General features: G+C 34.0%; 1 protein-coding gene across 2 annotated transcripts in view; it reads left to right on the top strand.

Moving 5' to 3' along the window:
• The first annotated feature begins 1,473 nt into the window (after positions 1 to 1,473).
• LOC118199508 (prohormone-1-like) overlaps positions 1,474 to 19,875 on the top strand; it is a 174,996-nt gene continuing 156,594 nt past the window's right edge. For both annotated transcript variants that reach the window (XM_085813854.1, XM_085813859.1), the window contains exon 1: positions 1,474 to 1,611. The gene's annotated coding sequence lies outside the window, so the exon portion shown is untranslated. The remainder of the gene's footprint in view (positions 1,612 to 19,875) is intronic.

The following is a 19,875-nucleotide window of genomic DNA, read 5'->3' on the forward strand; positions in this document are numbered from 1 at the left end:
CCAAATGATACCTGCCATTCGCAGAGTTTGACACGCCAATAGGGGCCTTTCTGGGGCCTCTAGAACCACTAGTTTCATAAATGATTTACACCATTGTGGCCGAGACTGCCTAGGTACAGATCCCAGCCAGTAGTTTCGCAGAGTTCTCTATGTGTACCCCCTGGGGGATTACAGCAAGCTAGAAAATATGCTTACTCACGTCAGTTCTGTTTATAGTCAGAAAGTCATTGCGTTAATCCTGAGCAGGACTACAGATGTCGCAGTGCAAAGAGATAGCAGGGAAAGAGTGACGTAACTACCAGCAGAATAACATAGCACCAAAGCCTATCCTTTGTAGAGGGGATGCATTAATTAAAATTTATGAATTTAAAGATAGCTATCCGATTGATTCCAATTACGTTAATTTAGTTTCATATTTTATATTTTATGTTTCATATTTCATATATATATATATAAATTCTAAGTGCAAAAATAGACTTATTTTTGATGCAGGTTTTAGACTGAATACGGACGTCTCAGAAATACATAGAATAGCTATAAATTATATGTTGGTAAAGGCATTTAGCAATTAACTAATAATATAAACGTTAGAATCTAATAATATAAACGTTAGAATCTAATAATATAAACGTTAGAATCTAATAATATAAACGTTAGAATCTAATAATATAAACGTTAGAATCTAATAATATAAACGTTAGAAACTATTATAATTTAATACTGTTTCCAAACGCCAGATTTTTCTATTATGTTCAGCAGTTTTGTAATATCCAATATAAGGAATAATTTAATAATTTTTAGTTTAGTAGCAGCTTCAGGATTGGCTCTGAAATTGATTTTTTCTCTCGAATAGGATCTGTGGTGTAATAACAATAACATCCGATAAAAGCTTTTCCATGTTAATATTTTAACATATTTTAATATAATTAAAAATATATTCTGGGTTCCAAATTAATTCCTCTTATTGATATTGGTAGTCATATTTCCTTTACTTCTCAAATTGACTAAAAATGTATTGTGGAGCCCTTGATGAATGATAAGAACAGAAAGCCTTGATGAATGACAGTTTAAAATTAATACAGTTTATTCATTTTGCATTTCAAATACTTAGAACAGTATGTTCGTTAATTTTATAACTGGAGAATATAAAATATTTAACTGCAGTTTTTCTTGAGTAACAAACTTTTCTTTTAAAAATAAATTTTTTTTAAAACTGAAAGCAAATTTAAAACTAAAAATTTAAATGTTAATAAAGCTAAGAAATTTTATTGAACTTATTCCTATGACTCTTTTTATATGAATCGCTCCATTTTCATTCCAAGTGAAAATACAGGGGGGAAAACACTTTCCACTTCTCGTCTTCCTACGATCAAATTTTTATGACGTCAGTTATAGCTCCACCTCTAATACTTCGTCATCCAATCCCACCCAATCGCATTTCGCTGTTCCACAAGTGGTTCCAACTGCTAGAGCACGTGATGAGGAGATCCTATATAAATGGATAAGAGTTAAGCGATGAACTCTTCTTCACTTTCTTGACTCCGCTGCCAAGAATCTCCTTTCCGTTCCGGTCCTCCGTCTCACAATTTCAACCAGACTTCAACTTGGAAGGTAGGGAAAATATTTTCCATTAAATTTCTTATACCATTAAATTTCTTCTAGTATTAAAAAGACTCTTATCAATCATTAAAAGAAAAAAATGAGTCTCACATATTGCATGAAAATAACTGTGTGTAAAGTACGTAGCATTCGTAGAACACATTAAATTGCGCATTGATATAAGATAGTTATAGGGTAACGATTATTTCACAAATGTTCCTTTAGTTGGCCATTTTTAACGTTGTTTAAAGAATAGACGCAGTAGTCTGTCTAGCAGGAAAAGCACAGTAGTGGAATGGACGTTTAATGAAGACGCATAATTACTACACAAAATAACTTATGCATATATGTGCATATAATTTTAAATTATTAAAGTGTATATTGTTCGATTTATTAACATTTCGTAACATCATTATGCCTTTTAAAGAGACTTTGAAGTTTCCTGTAAAGCATGCTTTTTCTTTCATAGAGTTAGTGAGCAAAAATGCCAACTTTACAGGAAATGTTTATTATGAGTGCGCTGGTATTTCCACAGATACTTACCAAAAATCTCATTTTAAGTGCGAGCTCTTTTCTCATACATATATACTTAACACTATGTATCAATTTATGTAAAAAAATTATAAAACTATCTAAATGAAAGTAAGGTTTGTAGTGTAAATTAACTAATAATTATATGGCATCCTATAAAGAATTTGATATAGTTGTTTCCACATATCCGTAGCTATCTGATGATAATATGCTACTTCTTTTAATATTAAAATCAGTTTGATGTGTACGTCAATTTTCTAGAAATATACAAATTTAATCAATGACATGAATGTAAATTTAAGTACATTCAAGTTTAAATTGCTACCATTATAGATGATGTAAATTTCAAATGGTGTAAGAGTTAAAATATCACAAAATAAGGCTCTTGATAGCTCTAAGGTATATTCCTAGTTTTGTAAAATTTTATTCTAAGTAATTTAATACCTAAAAATCTCGAAATGTTTAATAATTTGTACTAAAAAATATTGGAGTAACGTTATTCAGTTTAATGTTGCGAAAAGGTGCTTTTTAAATATATATAATTATCAACATTTTAGGTTCTGTGAATCATTAAATCTATATTATTATCGCGAGGTTACATTTACGAAATACACTGTAAAATTTGTATTTCAGTAGATCTTTCTCTAAAATTACATTGCAATAATGTGTAAAGTATAATAATGTCTAATTGTAATAATGTGTGCATTTATTTGATATGAAATACATAATTTCACATTAATCTCTTCTTAAGAGTTTTATATGATATAAGCATTTTCTTCAGAGCAATGAATTTGTGGGAAAATCTCTAACCTCTTTTAAAAATATTCATAAAATTATTATTCTGCAATAGAATAACATTATGTCACATTTTATTATTATGTAAAATTTAACCGGTATCTTTTATTTTAAATGTAAATCCTTTATAATTATACAACTTAATTTTTACAAAAAATCACCTATAGAATTAAACTCTTTCTATGCCACTAATGTGGTTGCGGTGGCGCCACTTTTTCATTCATAGTAATTATTGTTTTAAAAAAAAAGAGACGACATATTTGTCGATACTCGAAATATTTGTCATATCAAAAGTCTTGAGAATGATGATTCCATAATACCCCTCATTACTTCACATAAAATAAACGAGAATATAGTATAATGTGCTAGCTAAAAGATTAGCAACCAGAGACTCAATGCTTTCTATGTAGAAATTTACGTCAAAATGATCTCAATTCATATGTAAAACTCTCAACATTACGTGGCTGATATTCATTAATCTCGATTCTAATGCGATTACGATTTCAGATACCGCTTAGTATGTTATTCTTCAGTTTCTGCTTAAATACGTTAAATAAATATATTTGTAATATATATTTTTCTCTGTTACCACTTTTAAAATAAATTTTTAATGTAAGTTTATTCCTACAGAGCATAAGGGCATAATGAAGATGATAAATATTCATGAAATACATGATAAGTATTAAAGACCAGAGCCATAAAATAATAGAAGTATATTAGATAAAATAATTATTATAATAATAGAAAAAAACATTTTACGAGATCTAACTTCTCGTACAGTAATGTATTCTTTATTAAAGTATTTTGGATATTAGATTTTTAAGATTATTAGTTAGAATAAAATATTTCTTTTCATAATTTATTTGTTGTACTTTTAATTACATCTATAACGAAATATTTCTGTTTAAGTACAAAAATTATTTCAATGACATAAGAGCCTCTATTACAGAACAAAGGAATCCAAGCCAGTTTCAACTAATAAACTTCTCTGAAAAATAATTAGATTTCATATTTAAAAATGACTCTTCAAGAGAATCATTTGTTCAATGAAACGTTTCATTATTTCCCTTTGCTCAAAATATATGTATTTTCAGTTTTCTTGCACTTTTTTAAGTCTGTATTTCAGTAAATGAGCACAAAAGAAAAATGCACGCATTCTTAAGGTATTTACAATCTGTCGCTCTTTTCTACTTTATAGAAATAATATGGTTAACTGTCTGAAAAATATAAAAGCTTCCGCAGATTTTACTTTTTCAATGTGAACTAACCTAATAAAGTATCCGTGAATAATTCCAAACAGACACTGTCTACTATCATCTAAAATTTAAAACCTTCTTCATATCGATTAGGTTCCTTTCATACCTCCAGTAGATAAGACCACAAGATACAACAGATCTTCTACACGAAAATCATAATTTATTTGTATTTTTAGTCTTCTAGTCTAATGTCTTCTAGTCTTTCCAATATGTTGAGCGGTCTCCACATTCAGTTTCTTTCTGTGAATTCATTTAAGCGATTCTCACATTTTTACACGAATCACTGGTTATTTTCGCACTCTATACGCCATAGTAACTGGTATTTCAATTCTTCAAATGAATCTTAATTATTAACAAAGCATTAATTGAAAGAACACTTATTTTGCCTTCAGTTATAGGAATTATCATATATCATATTATTCAACCTCAGAACTCAAAGACCGAAGACTCAAGACTCTTTGAGACCAAAGAATCAACATTTAAAGGCCGAAAATTAAATTTAAATTAAAAAATTAACTTAAAGGGCCAAATAAAATTTAAAATTATGAAGGCTGTTTCATAATTCCTGGAATTATGGAAGATCATAAAGAAAAAAGAAGTAATTACAGAATTTTAAGGGGTACAAAGATTAAAAAAATTTGGGTAATATTCACTTCTGAAAACTTTGCCCCATTTTCAGGCGTTTCTTGTATTTAAAAGAAAAAATAAAAAAAATCTGAAAGGTTTCAGATTTTAAATTGCATCCAAAGGGGCGTTTTTTAACGTTTTGTGTGTTGCCTTTATTTATTAAATACCATGTTCTTCGCACTTAAACAATAAGATTCAGTTCAACAGCAATATCGCATAATAATGAGCATATCCTTAGAATATCCGATACACAGTGTCGCGCGCTGGAGATAAAAATGTTTTTTCCCCGTAGAGTGTTGGCATTGCTCGCTTTTAAATCTTTGAGTTTTTTTTTATCAAATTTAGTTAAAGTTTTACAAAATATGAAATAGATAATAAAAAAATTCCATATTTGGTCTTCCATATGCCCTTATTTGGGTGGAAACGTACGTTATTCAAAATTAGGTGGCTTTAGGTACAGTTGTTTTATCACAATGCGTGAAACATACCTACATTTATGCAGATTCTTCATTATTTAATTCCTTTAAATCAAATCCTTTAACATGGCGATAATATTTGGTGGCAACAATTTGAAAAGTGATTCGGACAATAGTGAAGTAACGCAAAATGCCAAAACGAAAATAGTAGTCATTTAGGGTAAATTGTCCCTTTCGACTAAAAACTTTGTGTTGCTTCTGGATAATTGATTTTTATATAATAAAAGCATATTGTCACCATAAATCTAATTTAAAGATAATTAATACATCTATTATATGATATTAATTTTTAGAATTTATAAAATAAATTTCTTCTTGAAAGCATTTAATTCAAATGTAAACAAAATGGGAAGTTAAAAATGAACTCACACACACAAATGTTTCACACAAAAGCTATGAAATTTTTCATTTTTTTAATAAATGCCTAATTAAGCAATAAACAAGGAAAAAAAGTTGTTACAGCGTAGATGATGTGATAAATTTTAAGTGTACTATTTTTTTTACATTTCGTACATATTTTCATTTTGCAGAGCTAGAAATATTACATCTTTAATGCTGGTACAGTTTTATAAACTTTAATTGTAATGATTAAAACGTAAGATGATTTTTTCTTTGTTTGTGAAAGCTGCACATTCTAAATAATAAATCTGACTCCATTTTTTCCTATAAGTGTTAATAATATTATATAAGTGGATATGTCAAAATTTAGTGCATTACATTTAGAGAAAATTTTGAAAATTCTTGTTCCTGGAGTTTTCAGAATTTTGAATTTGAAACCTAATTTATGCCAGATCGCTATTGCCTAAACTTCGGTACCTGTGTAAATATTTTAAAAGTTAAGCGTAAATGCAATCCTAACATTACTTCGGTACAAGAGTATATAAATATATTGTTACGAATTTGGTATTTAAAAAGCTAATGTTAGTTCAATTATAAATTAAATGGTTTTATTTCTCGCGCAGTGCAGCGCGTGACGAATATTAAAAGAAAGCTAAGCCGGAAAATTGAAAATACAAGAGCGCGTGCATTAAAAAAATAAATATCTCTTTTTGATTTCGAGAAAGTACTGGAAAATTCTAGCGCGTGATTTTAAAATCTTATAAAAGGAGGAAAACATCTCAGTTTGTAGTAGTTGCTTAGTTTGTTGTTGTTTAGAAAACTGCCGTCGTTGATTATAGCGAACTCGTGGATTAGCGTTCTTTAGCTGTTTTGAATTACGTTCTATTGTACATTTAAGTAGTTAAAAGATAACTACTGTGAGATATTGTGATACTGCTTGATAATTTGAGAAAATTTAAGCATTTCTGTTGTGATAATAATAAATTTTTGTTCATTTTTCATCGGATTTGTGCATTCATTTCATAACGAACCCGTACGCACGCAACAATTTTTGGTGTCAGGAGTGGGGTTTGAATGCCAATAACAAGAGCGATGGAAGAACAATTCAGGCAAATGATGACTGCATTTGCTGCTTTCCAAGAAAAGATGGAAGGAGCCGTCAACTCCGTTAAGGAAGATATAAAAGCTGTACAAGAAAAGATGGAAGCTGGCCAAACATCTTTTAAAGAAGAAATTAAAGAGAAAATGGATGCTGGTCAAATATCCGTTAAGGAAGAAATGAAATTGGGCCAGGAATGCGTTAAGGAAGAGATGAAATCCCTTAAAGACGAGATGAAAGCAGGTCAGGACGAAATGAAAAGAGAAATTACCTGCGTAATAGAAAATAGATTTGAGGCTATGGAAGGCAGAATAGACGCGGTTGAAACTAAAGTTGGACAAATAGAAGAAAGAGTTTCTTCGGTAAAAGAACAAGTAGAAGAAAGAATTTCTTCTGTAAAAGAACATATAGAAGAGAGAGTTTCTGCCGTCGAACAACAAATTGATGATAGGGTTTCTGCTGCCGTCGCCAAAGAAATTGACAGCCTAAAGAAGTGCATAGCGACGGTAGGAAACAATTCTGAAGGTTTCAAATTTTTATCGATGCCTGCTCGTTCCGTTCTGAAACTATCTACATATGATGGGAAGACCTCCTGGCAGGTGTATAGGACACAATTTTCTATCGTTGCGGATGCGAATGGATGGGATTCCCAAGCTAAGGCCTGTCATCTCGCCGCTTCTCTGAGAGCAGACGCAGCGGATATCCTGCAGACGCTTCCCGAAAATCAAAGGCTAGATTTCGAAGCTCTATCCGGCGCTTTGGAGCTGCGCTTCGGCGAGAAATGTTTAAAAGACTACAGCAGGCTCCAATTAAAATCTCGTCAACAGAAGCTCACCGAAACGCTTCAGGAGCTCGCCACGGATGTTGAAAGGCTGTCACATCAAGCCTTTTCGGAGTGCCCGACAGAAACAAGGGAAATCCTGTCCCTGCAATATTTCATCGATGGCATCCGGGACCCTGAAATACAGAAAGCACTGCGAATGGCGGATGTTAAAGATCTGAAAAGCGCTTTAGTGTATGCCATGAAATTTGAGGCAGGCCAGCAAGCCACCCGTCGAGACCGCCATCCAGTCAGAGCTGCTCAAGTCCAGGAGCGAGGGGATCAAGTCACTGCTCGTCTAGACGATTTAACTAGACAACTGAAGGCCTTGAGACAGAATATTGGTGACAAGAAACCAACCGTAAAGTGCTGGAACTGCGGTGCTGAAGGACACATCCGACGAAACTGCAGAACACCCCAGGGCACGGATGCTAAGACCGCTCCTAACAAACAGCAGGGAAACTAATTAGTGGCCATCTCGCGGGGCGGAGGTTGCCAGATCATGAAAAGCCCCAGTTTAAAGCGCTTCAGATTTCTGCAGTGAGAGGCGGCAGTAATGGACTTTTCATAATAGGACATATTAATGGAGTTCCCTGCAATATGACGATAGATACAGGAGCCAACGTTACCATCATCCGAAAAGATTTGGCTCAACAACTGGGAAGCAAACTTATCTGGACGCCGCCCTGCGTTACCCTACAGACTGTGTCCGGTGAGAAGATCAACATCGATGGAAAAGTAAATGCTAACATCACGTTTGGAAGTGCCGCTTACCATCACACGGCATATGTAGCAGAGATCACTGATTCTTGCATACTCGGATTGGACTTTCTAAGGAAATACAATTTTTCCTTGGACTTTAAAAATATCGAATTGCATTCTACATCTGAGGACATAGCGTTATTTGGAGTCAATGATGAAGTTAAATCTGTCCATAAAATCATAGCACAAGACAATATCACAATACCGGCAAGAACAGAAATTTTACTTCCTGGATCCATAGCCGAAAACAGAAATTTCCGCTACGGCATCATAGAATATCCCAATAACTGTAATAGCCTAAAAGGAGTACTAGTAGCCTCAACACTCGTCGACCTATCCAGAACGGTTATCCCGGTGAGAGTCGCCAATGTAACTGAGAAGGGGAGAATTATTAAGAAAGGTGAAGTGGTTGCAGCATGTACTCCAGTAACCACTGTTGAAAGAAAGAGTAACATCCAAGAATCCGTGTCCTCAGAGAGAATTACATCGGAGTTATTGCAGAATGCGCAGTTAAACGATAAAGAGAGGAATGCTGCCGATCGCGTCATTAAAGATCTCCAAGTTGTTTTCTCCCGCTCGTCTTCTGACGTGGGTCGAACTAGTTTGACACAACATAGAATAGATACCGGCGATCATCCCCCGATCAAGCAACATCCAAGACGTCTACCGTTTGCTAAACAGGAAGAGGTGCGAACACTGTTAAAAGATATGGAAGAAAGCGATGTCATCGAGCCTTCAGTAAGTCCATGGGCATCTCCCATCGTCCTAGTCAGAAAGAAAGACGGCTCAACAAGATTTTGCGTCGACTATCGCCGGTTGAATGAGGTTACGAAGAAAGACAGTTACCCTCTTCCTAGAATTGACGACATTCTAGACACTCTTTCTGGCAGCAAGTGGTTCTCAACACTTGATTTAAAGAGTGGGTATTGGCAGGTAGAAATACAGCCTGAAGACCGAGAAAAGACGGCATTTACTACGGGACAAGGGCTTTGGCAATTCAAGGTGATGCCTTTTGGACTGTGTAATGCGCCGGCAACATTCGAACGTCTTATGGAAACTGTTTTGAAAGGCTTTTCCTACGAAGCCTGCCTCATATACCTGGACGACATCATCATCGTCGGAAAGAGTTTTGAAGAACATTTAGAAAATCTTAGGAAGGTGCTTCAGAAACTGAAAGAAGCCAATCTGAAGCTGAGTCCCGCTAAATGCAAATTGTTCCGAAAGGAAGTGACTTACCTGGGACATGTCATCTCTGCAGAAGGTGTGCGCACGGATCCTGAAAAGGTATCAGCCGTTAATACCTGGAAACGTCCCGAAAATGTCCATCAGCTGAGAAGCTTCCTAGGGCTTTGCACCTACTATAGGAAATTCGTGAAGGACTTTTCTTCCATTGCAAGACCCCTACACAAGCTGACAGAGAGCAATCAAAAGTTCTTGTGGACAAAAGAATGCGAGGATGCATTTAACAACTTAAAGGAGGCTTCAACATCTGCTCCAATCCTGACGTATCCTCAGCTTGACCGACCATTTATTCTCGACACCGACGCGAGTAATGAAAGTGTTGGTGCTGTTTTGTCCCAAGAAATAGACGGCCAAGAACGTGTAGTGGCGTACTGGAGCAAGTGCCTGTCTAAACCGGAGAGGAATTATTGTGTCACCAGGAAAGAGCTGCTCGCCATAGTCAAAGCTGTAGAACAGTTCCATCACTATCTATACGGCAGAAAATTCCTGCTCCGCACCGATCATGCATCATTGACCTGGCTTTCAAATTTCAAGAATCCTGAGGGTCAAATAGCCAGGTGGATACAGAGACTCCAAGAATATGACATCACTATCCGCCATCGTAAGGGATCATCACACGGAAACGCCGACGCCCTGTCTAGAAGACCTTGCCAAGAAAACTGTCGATATTGTTCCAGGGTGGAAGCGAAATACGAGCTGCTGACTCCGGTCGCAAGACAAATTACAACATCAACATCGGCTGATCGAGAACCGTGGAGTGATGATGAAGTCAGGAAAGACCAGCTGGAAGACCGCGACATTAAACATATAATTGATCTAATGGAGTCGTCAAACAGAAAACCTACCTGGCAGGACATTTCTATCTGTAGTCCTACAACCAAACAATATTGGGCACTCTGGGATTCACTTCACATTCGAAACGGCGTCTTATACCGGAAATTCGAATCGGATGATGGGAAGACGTTCCGATGGCAGATGATACTTCCAAGATCCCGCATTCCTGATGTCCTTAAAGAACTACATAACAGCCCTACGGGAGGTCACTTTGGAATAATGAAGACCTTACAGAGAGTTCGTGAGCGCTTTTACTGGAATAATGCAAAGGATGACGTGCAAAAGTGGTGCCGATCTCGCGATGCCTGTGCAGGTCGGAAAGGACCTAAGAGACGCAGCCGAGGCAAGCTGCAACGTTACAACGTAGGGGCGCCTTTTGAACGAATCGCCTTTGACATCCTGGGACCTCTGTCACGAACTGCTGATGGCAACAAATACATACTCGTTGTCGTTGATTACTTCACCAAGTGGCCTGAAGCTTATCCTATTGCTGATCAAGAGGCTGTCACAGTCGCTGAGGTAATGATACAGAACTGGATTTCCACGTTCGGAGTGCCTCTTCAGTTACATTCCGATCAGGGAAGGAATTTTACCTCGGTAGTAATCAAAGAACTATGCAAACTACTCGGCATTGACAAGACCCAAACGACGCCATTACATCCCCAGTCGGACGGCATGGTAGAGAGGTTCAATCGAACCGTCCTTAATAACCTCTCATTAGTGGTTTCCAGAAACCAGCAGGACTGGGACAAGAAATTATCGCTGTTTTTACTGGCTTACCGCAGTGCTGTCCACGAGACTACCGGCTATTCTCCATCACAGATGCTATTCGGTCGTGACCTTCGTCTGCCTTGTGATCTATTGTTTGGCCGCCCTCCAGATGCTCCTTCATCGTCTGAGGAATATATTCAAGATCTCCAGGCCCGGTTTGAAGTGATGCACAACTTTGCACGAGAGCGAGTGAACTTGGCGAAGGAGAAGATGAAGACCCGCTACGACACAAGAGCTACTGAACATCAGTTCCACGAAGGAGACAAGGTGTGGTTGTGGAATCCGACTCGATGGAAAGGACGTTGTCCGAAATTACAGTCACCTTGGGATGGCCTGTATACAGTTCTAAAAAGGCTGAATGACGTCATGGTTCGGATTCGTAAGTCTTCGAACTCTAAACCTAAAGTCGTTCATTACGACAGGTTAGCTCATTACTATGGCCATAGTACGTAATGTAAATAATTGTAAATAGTATCAGACCATGGTCCTTTTTGTTTATAAATGTGTATTTGATTTGATTTGTATTTAGTATTTGATTTGCATTTAGTATTTGATTTGTATTTAGTATTTGATTTGTATTTAGTATTTGATTTGTATTTAGTATTTGTTTTGTATTTAGTATTTGATAGCATTTGATTTGCTTTATGTATTGCATTTATTGTTCATGTTGTTTATTATTGTAATGTAATGCTTATTAATGCATTTATGCTACAGTTGTAAGTTTAGCTTCCTGTCCAGGGATTGTACTGCCCGGGACATGCAGTCCTTGGGAAGGGGGCAGTGTTACGAATTTGGTATTTAAAAAGCTAATGTTAGTTCAATTATAAATTAAATGGTTTTATTTCTCGCGCAGTGCAGCGCGTGACGAATATTAAAAGAAAGCTAAGCCGGAAAATTGAAAATACAAGAGCGCGTGCATTAAATAAATAAATATCTCTTTTTGATTTCGAGAAAGTACTGGAAAATTCTAGCGCGTGATTTTAAAATCTTATAAAAGGAGGAAAACATCTCAGTTTGTAGTAGTTGCTTAGTTTGTTGTTGTTTAGAAAACTGCCGTCGTTGATTATAGCGAACTCGTGGATTAGCGTTCTTTAGCTGTTTTGAATTACGTTCTATTGTACATTTAAGTAGTTAAAAGATAACTACTGTGAGATATTGTGATACTGCATGATAATTTGAGAAAATTTAAGCATTTCTGTTGTGATAATAATAAATTTTTGTTCATTTTTCATCGGATTTGTGCATTCATTTCATAACGAACCCGTACGCACGCAACAATATTTTTACCATGACAGCTTCTAAAAATTTTCATAAGTCTACAATATTTCAACGAAATGGAAAATATCTTTCTATATATCCAATTCAATTCATAATGTTTAGATTAAAAAGTCAATTATTATTATATGCTAGACTATGTATTATAGTGAGTATTCATAAAACATATCGAAATTTATCTTACAAGTACGTAACAATAACAGTATTTTACATAAAGCATTTAATTCCTTTTACGCAGTCAAAAATGATAAAGTATTAACAGTAATGCGTTATTTATCACTTCAAATACACAGCGCATTTATAAAGAGAGAAACTGAACAGAGCTTTATGGAAATGCTAGAAAACTTTGAAACTTTATTTTAAATTTCCGATCTTTTTCCTTTCAAAGTTGGCCGTATCATTGAAACAGAAAAAGAGAAATTAAAGTATCAAAGAACTAATTACGGATATCTTCTAATACATCTCCTGACACACGAAAGAAACAATTAGCTGCATTAGACAAGAGCTTAATGAAGTATCACGGGTTATTTAATTACATACCTTTGTTTCAAGTAACGATTCAGTTCAGAAAGTGTTCTGGAAAGTTTATGTCGGCTTTTGTTTCTGCACTTTGCAAATGTGAAGTTGAATTGCTCCTGAGCTTGCGTATAAGAAAAGTTTAAACGTGCGGAATAGCAGAAAAATTACCATGGAGTTCGCCATCTTAAGTCTCACTTTCGAATTACTTGATCGATGATTAGGCTAGAACATAGGAACACCAGATGGAAAGAATGTTTAATTCCTGAATGCGCTGAAAAAACGAAGATTAAGGAAAAGGTGGCCGATCGAAAATCTACCAATTCTACAAAAATCTGCCATCCAGCAACGAATTATTATTTATTACTTTATTTCAGATGCCAGATAATCGAAAGAAATACTTGAAAACGAGGCTTACCAGGAAAAAAAAATGTCTTCTAATGATCTCGAGCCCGCGACCTTCCGATTACTTCTCTGATATCATTACAAGTGCCAATATAAAGAATGCATTATTTCTTTCCAAGTTAAACGTTTCGCCTGAGGCAAGCCATATAGGAATATCCATTCCCTAAAGTCCTGCATCAGATTATAAAATTAAATTATTCCATCTTCCATATGATATGATTTAAACACCGACTATTTGTATTTCAGTTTACGATTTAATTAACATAACCGAAATTTCAATACTTTTTATCCCAAAGATGCAATTTGCGCAGAAAGGCTATTCATTTCGTTTTGGCATTTTGCGTTGTCCATTCTAAAACGATGTTTCTCTTTTCAAATTGTTGCCACCAAATATTAGAACTCTGAATTATATTTAAAGAAATTAAATACTGAAGAATGAACATTAATGTATGTACGTTTCTCGCACGATGAAACACCAACGGTACATAGATATATCAAATTTTGAATAACGTAGTCCTCCACTCAAACATGGGCACCTGGAAACCAGAATTTGGAGTTTAGAATTTCTTTTATTATCTATTTCATATTTTGTTAACCCTTAACGAATTTTTGATTAACAGACTTGGCGATTTCAACGTGAGCAACGGCAAAGAAACTGCACGAAAAGAAAACATTTTTATTATCAGCTCACAAGACCGCGTATTGAGAATTCTAAAGATATACTCTTTTTAAATATTTCGTGATATTACGGTTAAACTAAATTTTATGGCTTAAGTGCGAACAACATGGTAGTTAATAATAACACACAAAGCATTAAAGAAACGCCCCTTTGAGGGTAATAATAAAAACCTGAAGGCTTTCAGAATTCTTTTTTCCGTTTCAAACTGTAATTTTATATCAGTCTTCTGATTATTATCTCTATTTTTACTTAAGGATAATTTATATCAGAATTTACGTAAACAAAAAACATATCACAAAATGTCAATCAAATTTCTTAAATTAATTTTTTTCTTGTGAAATTTTAAAATTAACTTTATTGTCATAATACATATGCTACCCTTTTTCAAAGTTTTAGGTTTCCAGTCCGTTTCACGAATCTAAATGACACCCTTATTCTAAATGTAACGAGAGTTTTAATATATAGTTATGAACAAGGTTGCTGTTGCTCGCTTTGAAATCGCCAAGTCTGTTAATCAAAAATTCGTTAAGGGTTTACAAAATATGAAATAGATAATAAAACAAATTCTAAACTCCAAATTCTGGTTTCCAGGTGCCCATGTTTGAGTGGAGGACTACGTTATTCAAAATTTGATAGATCTAGGTACCGTTGGTGTTTCACAGTGCGAAAAACGTACACACATTAATGTTCATTCTTCAGTATTTAATTTCTTTAAATATAATTCAGGGTTCTAATATTTGGTGGCAACAATTACTACTATAATTAGTGAATTACTTTTTCATATATGTTATTTTGAATTTCTTTCTGTAATAAAGAATATACCTGCAGTTCAATTTCTCATAGATGGGTATTAAACATTTTGTCTAAGAAAAGATAGAGAAAGAATCTATTCTTTTACTTTAATGAGTGATGTGGCGTATTATGTATGCAAGAACGTGTTTCGTAAAGATCATTCAATTTAACTGTATTATTTAAAAACTGATTATATATTTTAACTGTGCTTAATTAGTGAATTACTTTTTCATATATGTTATTTTGAATTTCTTCCTGTAATAAAGAATATACCTGCAGTTCAATTTCTCATAGATGGGTATTAAACTTTTTGTCTAAGAAAAGATAGAGAAAGAATCTATTCTTTTACTTTAATGAGTGATGTGGCGTATTATGTATGCAAGAACGTGTTTCGTAAAGATCATTCAATTTAACTGTATTATTTAAAAACTGATTATATATTTTAACTGTGCTTAATTGAATTATAATGTCAAATAATTATTGTACATATTAATATTTAGCATTTAATGATATGCTTTAATAATTTTTAATTTTGAACACTGCATTTCTTCAAAATGCATCTAAAAATATTAATAAGTTCGCCTAGAGAAGTAATGGCATGTATTTGCGATGTTCGTATTTCATGATATTATTTAATTGATTTTATATTATTTAATTGTAAATTATGTGCTTTATCAGTACATATACGTACATCTGATCAACTTCTATTTATCAGACAGCATGAAATTTATATACAATTGCATATTCATTATAATTTACTACCTTTTCTCATGAATCTTGTCTGATTTTAGTTCGATAAATTTGAAATATTTTAATTGCATTTCATAAATATTGATCAAAACTTTATTTTTGTGCAGTGACACTAAACTTCATTTTTTTAGTTTCAAAAGTAGAGAAGAATGTTTCTCAAAAACGGAAATTTAGAATTTTTATAATATTTTATAAAAGGGTAAAGATTATCTTTTTTTTTTAACCGCGAGCGTTAAAGAGACGTTACACTTTATAATAATTAAGATGTAGTTTACTTTAAATATGTATTGTAGAAAATAATTCATAGAGGAAAATGTTGAGAAATGTATATGTTCTCGATTTTAAATGTTGAGTTATTTCAAAAGGGAAGTTTTGAAATATATCGAAGAGTACTCTTACTGCGAATTTTGAAAACTGCTTTCTATTTTACAGCCGTATAATTCTGATTTTCAAATGAAATTAGATATCAGGATCTTCTTGAAATTCCGCTTTCCACAAGAAAAAATTTGTTTAAAAATATATGAGAGAAAACAGCTAATTTAAAATTAGTATTTGTTTCGTAGAGTCATTATGTAGTTTTCGATGTTAAGAAGCTGAAACTTGTGTAATGTTCTCGTCAGGACTCGAACCTTGACCTCTCGAATATGCGCCGAGTGTGCTACCAATTACACCACTAAGCCATGCAGAAAGAAGAAAGAAAATGTGTTATGAATTTGAAATGATATGAGTATGTAATTTAAAGATAATGTGAAAATTAAATAATTGGCTCATTAGTTGCATTCTTAGAATAAATGTAATATTTATGTAGAAATTGCTGCATTTTAGTGTTACTTCGGTTTACTGCATTTTAGTGTTACTTCGGTTTCATTCGGATTAGCGCATCGGAAAATTGTTCATCCTAGTTTTATTCCTAATTGATCCAACGTTTAATGAGATATTTTCAATAAAAGCATTCATTACAGGCATATTTCGTAATAAAAGCAAAACATCTTCGTATTATGTCTAAAAGACGTGACGCACAATGTTAGATACTATAAATCTGGATTTACATTTAGGCGCAGGTACCAAATGAATAAAAAATTACTATATTCATAATTCCTCAACAAATTCAAATCATCAGAATTCCTTCTGAAGAAATAACGATGGATTTAATTATTTGCAATATTTACATTTCCATCGTGATTTAGAAAGCTGTCGATTTGTTAATGCTATTTTCCTCATGAAAGGGTTAAATTGAAATGCTTCTCTTAGAAAGGTTTCTAAAAGGCCATTCATTCAGAGACAAATATTTCTCGTGTATTTTCCAATAAAAGAATCCTTTTATCCCAGGATTTTCCTATATTTTGTGTTCTTAAGAATATTTCAAGCGAATATTAGAATTTATTTAGGCGTAACGTAAAAATTCAAAGGCAAAGGGGTTGCCTTTGAAATTCAGAACATTGGACTCCAATATAAACTTGGAGAGAGATCAAACGTTTTTAGAATAATTAAAAGACAGAATTGTATAAACAGTACAAGTCAAGAAAAAGTAAATTTTAATATTTTTTCCTGTCTTGAATGCGAGTAGACCATATAAAATTCATGTTTATTTTTATTTGACATGATTTGTTTCGCAAAAACTGACGAAGCCATTCGAAATTTTCAAATAGGAACTTTTATTTCAGTACCCCCAGACATTATTATATGTCCAGACATTATTATATGTCCTACATTATGATATGTCCTAGTCTTATTATCCTATTATATTTTTAATAGTATGCTGAAATACATTCACAAATTTCGCTTTTTCTAGTGGATCTACTATATCGGTGTTCAAAATTAAGGGAATTTTTCAGATTTTGTGGATTATCTCCAGAACGGTTGGACAGTAAGGAAATATCATATGGACATGTTTGATATACCATAATTCAATAACAAGATTCCGTTACATATCAGTCTACTCTTACATTTTAGCATATATAAGAAAAAATGGTGATGAGTATTTGATGAGAGAATAGTTCTGACTAGAAATAATTTTTAATTAGACTGAAAGTCCAAGTTATCTAACCAAATACAATATTTTGCTACGCGTAGAAAGGAAAATTTAGAATATTAATGGTAAATTAATATGTATTTGTTTTCAGCAGTATAAAGAACTACTATACTTAAAGCAGGCTTAAAGAGAAACTACTGTACTAGATGTAGCTATTAGAAAACGTGATAGTTGCACAGATTATAGATATATGGTAATTATTATTCGAAATCTTTAGCTTTTAAACTAGGTAATTGTTTATAATATGATAATTCTCCTGTCACTCCGTAATCTCATTTACTGATATATCCTGATACAAAACGTTATCAAATTTAGAATAAAAGTAGAGCAAAACAGAAGATTTCTTTTGAAGTACACAAGGATATGATCATACAGCAGACACGGCACACATGCGTGATCGACAGTAACGCTCATCGGTATAGAAAGGTCTGAACAGAAATTCCGGTATGAAGCAAAAAAAGAGGAGAATACTGTATGTATGGTCATGTATGGTGATGTCTGATAATAATATTACTCTCACAGCATGGTTTTATTCTAGAAGCCAGGCAATTTACGAGTCCTAGAGGCAGTCGGTACAACTATAGCAAAGAAATGCTTCTTTCAGGTTATAAGGTACTTCTCCCGCTTTCCTAACGTGCCTTCGTGGTGTAGTTTGTCTGCACGCTGGGCCGGTATTTCAGAAATCCGTGGTTCGATTTCCGGCGAAGACGTTGCATATTTTTCATCTCTCCGGCTTTTCCAAATTAGTTAATGTCTCTACAAGGTCTTTATAGGCTTGTGGAAGAGTACGTTGAATTGTGGTTGCCCATTTAAAAGACATTTAATATATTTTGAGGCATTCAAAGCTTTTTTTTTTAGGTTTTATGTGATTAAGATCTGGAGATCTAGTTAATAATCCTCACTTTACAGAAAAATTATCCTCCATATGAACACTGCGTTCACATATGAACCCTATGTCCCGTAACTTATAGCAATGGGCGAGAACACTCGTTCACATATGAACCCTATGTCCCGTAACTTATAGTAATGGGCGAGAACACTCGTTCACATATGAACCCTATGTGAGCAATTGTTGTCGCCCATTACTATAAGTTGCGGGACAGTTGCTACCTTGGAACGGCAAAAATTGGTCTCGTCTGTTTGTAAGAATATCTTTTGTCCGCATCTAGCTCAATTTTGTAGAGTCACATAAGCATGGTGTGGAAATCATCAAATTCGGGCTAACAATGGGTGCCGTTCTTTTCATAGACAAGTCACGGTTAATCCTAACCGATGATTATCACGATACCTTCCTTCTTCCGGAGAGAACCCAGAACCCCTTTACCTATCCTTCAACGTTGAGGAAAAGACCAGTACAGCTGCTAAAGATTGTTGAATGTAGGTAGGCATCACATACCTAACGGATGCTTTACGGTCGCACAGCAATTCATGTCTTCGGTAGAGCCTCTATGATATCTGGAAAGAATAGGTAAAAGATCTTAGAGCTCTATGTTCACCTTTACAGGAGAACAGTTAGCCCTGTTTCTCATGGATGATAATTTTTTATTGCTGGCAGCTCTCGTCAACGTAGAGCTAATAAAGTGGATTATTTTCTGGAAAGTAAGAAAACAAACGGATGGATTGGCCAGCCACTTCTCCAAACATTTGCCCTGTATAACATGCCCGGAACGTGGTTGAGAGTGCTAGCACACATCTCATTCTTCCTTCTAAAAGCCTCTACGACTTGAAAACAGCATTGCTCTAGGAGGGAAATGCAGGGTTTCATGCGGATGCCTCATTTCCAGTATGAAGTTTACTCTATGATATCTTTTTCACTGTTATATGGTAAAGTTATAAATATTAATCTCTATTCTTGTACTGTGAAATTTACGTGGCATTTTTCCTTTCTGCATGATATCAATCTATGACCATACCAAATTTCATAAAAATCTGCCCAGTGGTTTTAGAGAAATTCCATGAAATATGAAACTCCTTTAAATTTCGAATTTTCATTGAGATGCTCTGTAGTTAAACAAAGCCCTTCTGGCAGGACGTGTAATCGGCTATTCTATGCTGAGGTACGTAACATATGGCGCTAAAACTATTTTTTTTTATTAATTACAATAATAGAAAACAAACGTTTATGAAAGTTTACAGCTAGACCTATTACATAACACATGAATTATAATTTTTAGTTATATACCTATATTAACCAAGTATTTAAAAGCATTTTGGATTCTGAATTATTAAGAAAGCTTTTTCAGATTGTAAATAATTGTTTTAATACAAATAATCT

Source organism: Stegodyphus dumicola, chromosome 1 (assembly GCF_044657685.1).
Source record: "Stegodyphus dumicola isolate Sdum_Otavi_A_Nest chromosome 1, ASM4465768v1".
Taxonomy (NCBI): Eukaryota; Metazoa; Arthropoda; class Arachnida; order Araneae; family Eresidae; genus Stegodyphus; species Stegodyphus dumicola.